The sequence below is a fragment of the Castor canadensis genome, chromosome 16 (assembly GCF_047511655.1).
Source record: "Castor canadensis chromosome 16, mCasCan1.hap1v2, whole genome shotgun sequence".
Lineage (NCBI taxonomy): Eukaryota > Metazoa > Chordata > Mammalia > Rodentia > Castoridae > Castor > Castor canadensis.
The window spans coordinates 62,877,425-62,888,387 of NC_133401.1; the positions used below are offsets into that span (position 1 = coordinate 62,877,425).

Genomic DNA, 10,963 nt, shown 5'->3' on the forward strand with positions numbered 1-10,963 from the left:
TTTCTTCTGTCTCAATTTCCAATTCAATTTTCCCTTAACACACCTGATGTTGCTTGGCTCATGCGTGGTTTTGTATTTTCAGAATCACTGAGTACAAATAGCCTCTACTACACTAAAATTTCACAGCCAGGTAGTAGTAACTTGTGAGTTACTACTCAGACAGGTAGTAACTGACAAGACAGAGAGTAACTGACAACCTTCAAAAGCCAGTGTCATTCCACATATACTCTTCAGGAGCACTGGCCACTACACTTGTGTTTAGTCTGTCGGAATCTGGCAAATCCATGGCACATTTCTCTTCCTCTTTCTCCACCATAAGCCCTCCAAAGAGCACCTCCAGCAGCTCTTGTGGTAACTCTCTTGCTTCCCAGAGTCACTGTCATCCCCACACTGCCATGCTGGGCCTGCACACTTGCAAGGACTTTCCCAAACTGTCAGCCACTTAATATTCCAAATACTACACAAGGGATTCTATACTACAGGCAAATGAAGGAACATGCTTTCTTTACAATGAAAAATGCTACATCTTTGCCACATGAACCAAATAACAAAGAAAAAAGACAACATGCAGAAAGAACTAAAGAAGCTGGCATGGTGGCTCATGCCTAGGAGCACAGCTACTTGAGAGGCTGTTCCAGGCGAGCCCAGGCACAAAGTTCGCAAGTTCCTAGGTTACCAATGGCTGGGCACAGTGGCCTGCACCTCTCAACCCAGATAGGCAGGGAAGCACAAATAGGAATATCATGGTCTAGACCGGCCTCAGGCATCTCAAAAATAAACACTGCAAAAAAGGCCAGAAGTGTGGCTCAAGTGGTAGAGAGCCTACCTAGTAAGAGTGAGTTCCTGAGTTCAAATCCCAGTACTACCAAATTAAAAAAAAAAAGAAAATCTGTAACGATGAGTGCAGAATGAGAAAATCAAACCAATGCAAACTATAGAAAGAAATCAAACAGAAATTAAGAAGGCGAGAAACACAATACCTGAAATAAACAATTCACCATAAAGGTTCAATAGCAGATTTGAGTAGATGAAAGAAAGCATCAGAGAACTAGAAGATGGGAAAATTGAAGCCATTCAGTCTGAAGAGCAGACAGAAAAAAGTGACAAAGGAGTATGTCCTGAGGAATCTCTGGGACACTGTCATGCATACCAATGTTTGCATCAGAGGAATCTCAGAGAGAGAAGAGAGAAAGGGGCAGACAGAATATTTGAAGGAACAACGGATGAAGCATCTAAAATCTGCTCATAAGGACATGAATGTATACCCAAGGCACTCAATAAACGTCAAGCAGTACAGAGCCAAAGAGATTCACAAGACGTAGCACAGTCAGCATGTCAAAACCCGGATGAGGGTGGAGGGGTGGCTCAAGTGGCAGACCACCTGCCTAGCAAGAAAATTAAAACCCAACAAGAGGAGAAAATTCTGAAAGCAACAAGACGGAAGCGATTCACTGCATGCAGAAGATTCGCAGTAACATTACCAACCTTATCTTTCTCCAGAAACCACGGGTGCCACAACAAAAGGACTGACACATTGCAAGTTTTCAAAGAAAAAGTTGTTAACCAAATATGTTATACCTGGAAAACTATCCTTCAATAATAAAAGAAAAATTAAGACTTTCCAGATAAACAAAAGCAGGAGTCCATTACAAACAGATCTGCCCTACAAGAAATGCCAGGAGGGATCCTTCAGGCTACAATGCAAGGACCCTGGGCAGTAACTCTCTAGGCACAGAGAGTAGAAAGACCCCTGGTGAGGGGAACTCTACAGGAGATTAGCATTCTCGTGCTCAGTGTAACCGTTCCTTTCTCTCGGTACGATTTAAAAGGCAGTTCACAAAATAATACTCATAAACGTGTAACAATTGGCACACAGTAATAAGTGTGTATTCTGTGATAACAACAAAGTAACTATGTGTGCTCAAAGACAGTATATTCTAATGAACCTTAAGTTGGCCTTTTCAAACTAGGTTTAGGATATTAATTGTCATTTTCAAGATAACCACTAATAAACTAACTTTAAATAAAAGAGAAGACACTGGAATGAAAACGGAATTGGTATTTAGTAGGAAAACCAACTAAATACCAAAAAATGACATTGTAAAAGAACTGAGAAATAAAAGCGTAGAAGACAAACAGATAGCAAACAGGTATCTGCCTTTCGTCTTCTGATGGCAGCAAGAGGGGGCTGCCCATAGTCACTGGCCAGTACCTCTGACCAGCAGACCAAGAGCTGTGAGCTAATGTGAAGGCCTTTTGTTTGGGTTTGGTTTGTAGTACTGTAATTTGAACTCAGGGCTTTATACTAGCTGAGCAGGCGCTCTACACTTGAGCCATGACCCCAGCAATTTTTGCCTTAGTTATTTTTCAGATAAATGCGAGGGGCTGCCTCCATGTGAGCCTTCTGCACTGCTGGGGTGGAGATATGAAGCACCATGTCCAGCCTGTTGGTTGAGATGGGGGCCTTATCTAACTTTTTGCCTGGGCTGATCTCAAACTGCAATCCTCCTAATCTCCATCTCCTAAACAGCAAGGATTACAGGGGTGCGCCACTACACCTAGCAAAATGGGAAGCCCTCTTAATGGCAGATAATGTGTTGAGGACACACTACCTGGAAGATCTATCAAAGCTCCTCCCAAATGTTCCAAATTCTAAGAAAATAGAAAAATCACAGCCAAAAATCATCAAGTTATAGTATGGCTCTTGATACAGCATTTGCCCTTGGTTAATTTTCAACTAATGAGACTTAATTAAAATATAGCAAAAAGAAAAAGGAACCTAATTTTACTTGTAAATCTAACTTTTAATGTCTCTGTGAATTTGGATAAATCATGTAGCTGTGCAATATCAGTTTCCTTGTGAATTAAGTGACATGTTAAGCTGCAAATATTAGATTAAGTTACATATTGTACAAGAAAGGACCTATACGAGGTCAGGCGTGGCAGTGGTGTTTGTAAACACCTTTCATTCCCAGCTGCTAAGGAGGCAGAAGTAAGGGTGGCACTGTCCAAGGCTGCTGGGAAAAAGCACAAGACCCTATCTGGAAAACAAACTAAAGCAAAAAATATGCTGGGGAATGGCTCAAGTGGTGGAGAGTTCATATCTGTTTCACAAGAGGAAGAAGAAGGAATACAAGAAAATACCTACATGCTCTGCAATTAAGAGTAGAGGTAATAAAACTACAGCCATTTATAAGAAACCCTATTAAAATTAACCAGGATTTTTCTATGGAGCTATACAATAAAGCAATCCAGATAATCTCAACCTACGTGTGATCTCTTTGAAACTATTTAAGAAGTTTCTGCTCAACTGCTGGCATGTGATCTTACTGTATGATGACAGTTTCTTCCCAATAGACATGGATGGGGACAGACTAGAGACACAGAGTTCTCCTCCTCACACTCTCTGGAAAGGCAGAGCAGGAGGACATTCTCTTTGGGCTTTCTTGGGGCTGTACCTCATTATGGTCAATGGGAACATCATCATCTTGACAAACAGCAGTGATGCCCACGTACCTATTCCTGGCCAACCTCTCCAGTGTCACCATCTACATTTCATCAGTCACTGTCTCCAAGATGCTGGTAAATCACATAGTAGGCAGCAAGTCCATCTCTTACATGGGCTGTGTGACCCAGATCTACTTCTTCACCACTTTCATTAACATGGACGGATTTCTCCTGAATGTCATGGTCTACGACTGCCATATTGCCATGTGTTGTCCACTCTACTACACCACGATCATGAGGCCCAGACTCTGTGTCCTTCTGGTGGCCATATTGTGGGTTATTATATACTGTTTTCCTACTTCAAACTACCTTTATTCCCACAATTTGTACATCACTTCCTGTGTGACCCCCACCCAATTCTAAAGCTCTCTTCTTTAGACAGTTTTGTCAATGAGCTGATGGTCTTCACCGTGGGTGGAGTGACATTTATGACACCATTTACGTGCGTCATTGTTTCTAATGCCCACATCTTCTCCATTGTACTGAAGCTGCCACCCGTCTGTGGGATACGGAAGCCCTGTCCACATGTGGTTCCCACCTCACTGTTTTTTCCCTCTTCTATGGGGCAATCCTAGGTGTCTTTATGCGGCCTTCATCCTCCTGCTCAGTGCAAGACAGGGTGGCCACTGTCACCTTAAGATACCTTTGATTGATCACTTCTTCTGCATCTGGGGAATACTGACATGACAGGAGCCCAAAGGAAGGTGACCCTCACATCTCAGAACAGAAGTCTACAGCTGAGAGGGCTCCTGGATACCCGACATTTCTTCTTTGTAAAAAGAGCAAGTGAGGCCCAGATAGGTGCAAATCTCATTCGTGACCATTCCTGTAATTAGTGTCACGTGATCACAATCATGCTTTATCATGCACATAACTTGGTACTGGGGTTTGAACTCAGGGCCCTGTGCACGCTAGGCAGGTGCTCTACCACCTGAGCCACACTCTAAGCACTTTTTGCTTTGGGTATTTTGGAGAAAGGGTCTCACGTTTATGCCACAGCTGTCTTGGGAAGAAATCCCCAATTTATACTTCCAAAGTAGCTGGAGAAGATGTGTGCCACTATGTCTATCCTTTCATGGCTGAAATAGGGTCTCTTGAACTTTTTTACCCAGGTAGCTTCAAATTGCGATCTTCCGGATTTCTATCTCCTGAGTAGCTGGATTACTGGCATGGGTAGTGGTGCAGGATTCTTCATTTCATTTTTGAGACTAACAGGTGCTTATATCTCCTTAACCAGTAATTTGTTTTTCTATATAAAGGGCTTTCTGACAGACTATAGAGATAACAACAACTGAGGATCAGACATACCACGTGTACACTGTCTTTAGAAGGGCCTACCACCCCCTAAGAAAATGTCCATGACAGTGATATGAGAATTTCAGAGGGCTTCAGAGCTGACACTCCTCAGGTTTATCTGCCCCATGATCTCAATAAGGAATTGCCACAGTGTTCACGGTGACAGACACACAGGTTCTCTAGCCCTGGGATATAAACCATTAGCCGCTGGGGTACAGAAAGGTCCTACCCTCAGAGGGTTGTTCACTGCCATGTCAGGTCATTCTTGCTCTGCCCCAGGCGTACGTCTCCCTCTACATCTCACAGCTCAGAACACTACCCATTGCCTGTCCATTGTGCCCAACTAACCTTCTGGTGTTCTGTTACTCAGCATGTGAACTTGTCAGGCATGGGGAACCGGATCCTTTGGATGGTAGCTGTTCTTTACCTGGATCTATGACGTCCCATGAATTTCATATAAGCTGCAGGAAGCAGAGATTCCCCTAAATCTTAAGCATTTACAGTTGCTATAGCACCTTGGGGACATAACGTCATAATTAACAGCAGGATTCCAATTGGAACCCAGGACTCCCGATTCTGAGTCCTGAGTCAGTTCACTCTAGAGGACCAAGTGATCAGGACACCAAGCTTCTTTCCTCTTCTACATGTGAAGAGTAAGTCTCAACAAGGTCACCTCTTCTGTCCTGACATCCAGACAGTGCTCACTTGGATCGCCAGTCCTCAGCAGCCCTTGTGCCACTGGCCTTCTTGCCTGGTAGTACTCTCCTTTCTCAATCTCCTCAACTCTCCTATGTGACAGGTCCTCATTGTACCCATCAACTGCTTCCTGACTTCATCTGGCTACTTGCTAATTCTGACCTCCATTCCACCTTCAGCATTATGGCAGGAGGTGTCTCAGTCCTGTACTCTCAACTCCTTCCTCTCTCTGTACATCTCTACCCTAAACACAGACTCCTTTAATCCTCCTAACACACTGATTGTATCTGTCAACCAAGTCTCATAGAAAACATGGAAAAGGCCACAATATTCCCAAATATTCTTCCCTTCAAGTAGAAAGCCTAACACCATGTGGCCTCAAGCTGTCCTCACGCTTTTTTTTTTTCACCAACTTCAATGCTCAGCTCTCCCAACACAGCTCTCTCTGAATTCTCTCCCTCTCTCTTTGCTCACTCTGCTACAAGACTTCCAGGAATCTATAAAACCCTAAGAATTGTGCATTTGTATCAACTCCTTGACTGTTTATAGCCCACAGATCTGTACAGCACACACCTCACAGGACTTCTGCAGCGTGTGAACCCCCATGATAACTTATCTTGGTGCCTATGGGAACAAGACTACATATGATACATCATATATTCTTATCTCTTCAGTATTATCGTAGCAGCAGTTCTGTGAAAGTATATGAGATATACTAACATGGACTAAATAATATGAGTATTTTGTTCTCCTCATAGTCTTCCTTCTTGTGTTATGCATATCTTTATCCATAGCGCATCCCCTCATTACATTACACACTTCTTGGAGAATGAACCATAGCTTATGTGTGCACACATCATCCCCTACAAAGCCCAGTGAAGTTGGGATTTACTATATAATCAGGTATGGAGGAATCACTGCTGACGTGAGGCAAGGGTAAGGCAAGAAGGAAACTAAAAGATTTCTCTCTCAAGTATTGAGGAGTGTTGACCTGAGACAGTTAAGAAGCTGGAGTTTCCCTGATGGCAAGACAAAGATCAACATACACATAAGAACTTTCTGTCTTTCTCTCCTTCCCCTTTAGCTAGAGCTGAAATTCTTCCTTCCTGGAGAAGGCACTAATCAGCCTAAGCTGGCAAAGCAGAAACCAGAGCAATCTGGAGCAGACATTGCCACCTTCTCACAGTTTTCCCACACTGGAAGTGGAAATTTCTTAATCTTTGTCTCAGCACTCTAAGAGTCATTGCTCTTTGTTAAAATACAGTAGAAAACAGAAGCCCAACGCACAGCTTTGGGAGTTGGTTACTAGCCTGGGAGAGTTGTTTCCTTCCTGTGTGATAGATATGGAACAACTTTTCAAACTTGGTGTTTTTCTCCTCTTGGTTGGCCTTTCGTTAATAGGAATCTGTCCCAGCTAAGAACCCATGTGGTTTAGGAAAAGAAATTCTATTTTCCTTCCCTGCATGGGAAACAGGGAAGTGACTTCCTAGACACCAAAACTTAGTAGTGAAATGTAGAATCTGGGGAACTGGAGAACTGACAGATGATCTAGATGTGGAAAGAGCCACTGAATTTGGGACCTAAGGACACAGGGAGATTGAATAGAAACAGCGAGGGTTTGAGGGATAGGCATGTGTTTGCTTGCTGGTGTGTTTGGTGGAAATTCTCTGTTGCCCACACTGGGCTCAACTTCTAAACCAAAGAGATTTCATACCTTAGTGTTCTGAATAGCTGGGATTATAGCCATGCAGGGCCTCACCTGGCCAGGGCAGAGGTTCCATTGGGAATCTGTTTTTCCCTGAAACCTCAGTGAAAAGGTGAATGTGTAGAGGGAGAGAGAGACAGAGAAGAATAGAAGGAAATCAATGAACATATTAAAAGGTTCAGAGCCAAAGGGAAAACAACTTTCCATCCCCATGACCCCAAATTCATCTTGGAAGCCATATGCATCATGCACAAAGGCCTACCTGAGAGGGAAAAGAAACCCCTACAAGGTCAGCAGCAGGGTGGGAGCAGAGCTGAAAAGCCTCTGTCTGCTTGTCCTGGGCACAGTGTGAGTGGTTATGGGCTGGCCAATTCCACACAAGCCTCACATCTTCTACCTCATTCTGCTAAGCGACTCCTTACCCTGCATCCTTCCTAGCTCCTGCATCCTTTCTCCTGGGCCACCCTCATCTCAGTGCCAGGTTCAGGCGATGCGAAAGATGCCTCCATGGTCTCAGAATCACCCTGGTTATGGGTCTCTATGTGAAGCACTCACAGGACATGAACTGGTCATTAGGACACAGCACCTTGCAGGTCTCTAGTGCCCTCTCCCCACAGAAACAGACACTGTGCCAGACTAGCAGAGTCCCCACTGGGACAGCCAGATAACCAGGGCTATGTCTTGTGATTCGTCTTCCAGACCCAGAGTTAGCAGAGGGCAGGCCTGTGCCAGGACTGCAGGGGGCACCTCACCCTCCTTCCCATGGGCAATTTCAATCTACTACTAATGTGCCATTGGAGGTCAACCCTTTAGATACCAACTGAAACAACTTGGGGAGAAGAGTTTGACTTCTGCTCAGGGAATCCTGAAAGGGACGGTCATGTCTCATCCCTGCACAGTTCCCCAGATGCTGTTCTCTCCAGAGGGAAGAGGGACCACCCGTATCATGGCCATTGAAATTTCATGAAACCACCTCCATTCCAAGATGAGGCTGCTGTGCAACAAGATATCCCAGAATGTCTCTCATGAGCTGAGGAGACCCCTCCTGCCATTTACTGCTCATGGCAACCCTCTAAGAGTTTGTATTTTTTCTTCTGAAATTTTGCCTTCTGGTGCTTCAGGTTACAAACTAAAATGTCAATGGGCCTTTAGAAGATTTCTCTGGGCACTGACCTTTTGCCTTGTGTACAATGAAAGCTGGCTTTATCTGCTCAATGAACTCTGTGTCCTAATAAATCCAAAGTTTATGTATAATGAAGTTTATGTATATTGTGCTGCAGTGAAAAATGACTGTTTGGGCTCATGAAAAACAGACCTGGGGCACATTCTACTGTAGTTTCTAAGGGAGTGCTGGTGGGGGGAAGGGAGACAGAGAGAACCAAATAAATTGTAAAGAAATGATAGGTAAAAAAGAAGGAAGGAAGGAAGGAAGGCAAGCAGGAAGAAAATGAGTGGGGCATGCTAAAAACACACACTATTCAACCTGAATGAGCTCTCAAAGGTGAGAGCTAATCCAATGCCAGAAGCAAATTAATATCTACCTACAGGTTGAACATCCATGATCAGGAAATCCAAAATCTGCAATATTGGCAAGTGCCAGTGGAAAATTCCACAGGTAATCTTATGAGACAAGCTGCACTCAAGACAGAAATGCACTACAAATAGTGTATAAAATTACCTTAACAGCTGGGCATGGTGGAGCAGGCCTGTAATCCTAGCACTGGACAGCCTGAGATTTGAAAATTTGAAGTTTGAGACTACATAGCTTCGGCCTGGTAAGTAGAAAAAACAAAGAGAAAAAAGATGAAAATTGCCTTCAGACCACATGTATAAGCTGTGCTTGAAGCATAAATTAATTTTGTGTTGATTCTTCAGTCCCATCTCGAAGGGGTCTCATTAAATATTGTAAACATTCCAACATCTGAAATCTGGAACCCCTCTGATGCCAACGATTTAAATAATAGATATTCAACCTGCATTGGATAATAACTTAAAGTAGAAAAAATATAACTAAATCCGTACAATGAAAACAAGTATTTGAATAAGGAGAGAAATAGGAGAGAAGGAGTTGACTTTCTCTGCAGAAGATGTCCAAGTAGTGCCTTGTAGATCCTCTCTGCCCCTCCCCCCGACCTGAATGTGAAGCTTAATACTCTCCTCTGCCCATCAGAGACACCTGGATTAGTGTTTTGAAGCCAAAGACAATAGAAAAACAGCCATAATCTTCAAAGTAAATATTAACTTAACCAGGTGATAAAGGTTAATATCATCCATATACATAACACTGATACCACGCATCTCTTATATGATTTGATGGGGATACATTACCTCTGTGTAATTATTCTCCCAAAGTCATACTAATTGTATAATCATAAAAAGTCAGAGAACCCCAAATACAAGGTCATACCTGACCATGATTCTTCAAAAGAGTGAAGAGCATAAAAAAGAAAGCAAAGACTGAGAAATCATTACAGTCAGAAAGAACCACAAGAGACATGGGTTGCAGTCGTCTGTGGCAATACAATGGGAAAGGCTGCCCAAACAGTTGTCCCTCTGTGCTGTGGTCCCAAATCACAGAAACACCACCCACAAATGGAAAATATTCAAAGAGGAAAAAAAAAGTATCTGTACTCAACACACAGACCTTTTTGTTGTCATTATTCACTGAGAATTTGAGTCAAACAACTATTTACATAGATTTACCTTGCATTAGGATTCACAAGTAAACTAGAGAGATTTAAAGCATGCAGGAGGTGGCTGCAGTTTATATGCAAATCCTATGCCATTTTATCTAAGGGATTTGAGCATCTGGAGATTGTGATATCTGCAGAGGCTCCCGAAAGCCTTCTGAAAGACTGATACGGAGGGACAACACTACAGCAGTCATTATGATGACTTCAGATGGTTGACATACAGAGCTCACTTGTGAAGCCTGGAATGGTCTTGGACCTGAGGTGACAGAATGGAGGAAAATCAACCCAGGATGTGCCATGGTTACTGTGTTAGTCATGTGTTCACCGCTGTGACAAACACCTGATAGAAACAACTTATTGGAGGGAAGGTTAATTTTGACTGTTGGTTTCAGAGGTTTCAGTCCATCATGGCACAGAGGGCATGGCAGAGCACAGCAGCTCACTTAATTGTGGCCAGGAAGCAGAGAGAATGCCTGCAATCACTGGCTGCCTCCCTTGCTTCTGGGATGGTGCTGCCAGCATGCAGGGTGGGTTTTTCCTCCTTAGCTAATCCTCTCTGGAAACGCCCTCCTGGACACATCCAGAAGTGTGATTTATCAGTCTGCTAGGCACTTCTCAACCCAATCAACTTGGCCATCAAGATTAACCATCACGGCCTCTGAAAGAATCTTCTTCTGACTCATTTCTGGAAGCAACAACTTTATCACCCATTCTGGGGGCAGATAAAGATGATGTGGCAGATGTTGGTAGAAAGGCTCATGATAACCTAAGCCCTATGGACGAAAAAGAGACACAAATGCTGGAGAAAAGAGGTTTCTGCTGGGCTGTCAATATCTATCTGTAGTCACATCTACTAAGGAGGCAGAGGCAGAAGGATCTCCAGGTCCAGGCAGCTCTGAGAACAAAATACACGCAAAAAGGCTGGGGGCTACGTCAAGTGGTGAGTGCCTGCCCAGCATGCAGGAGGCCCTGGGTTCAATACCCAAATCTGAGGGAAAAGTGTGCTCATTTCTCTACCCCCCTCTTTCCTCATCGGGTGAACTGGGGTGGTAGGGCTCTGACTACC

At 43.6% G+C, this 10,963-nt stretch overlaps 1 pseudogene; it reads left to right on the forward strand.

The window, feature by feature from the left end:
- The first annotated feature begins 3,504 nt into the window (after positions 1–3,504).
- LOC109697593 (olfactory receptor 1J21-like) lies at positions 3,505–4,322 on the forward strand (annotated as a pseudogene).
- Positions 4,323–10,963: the final 6,641 nt, after the last annotated feature.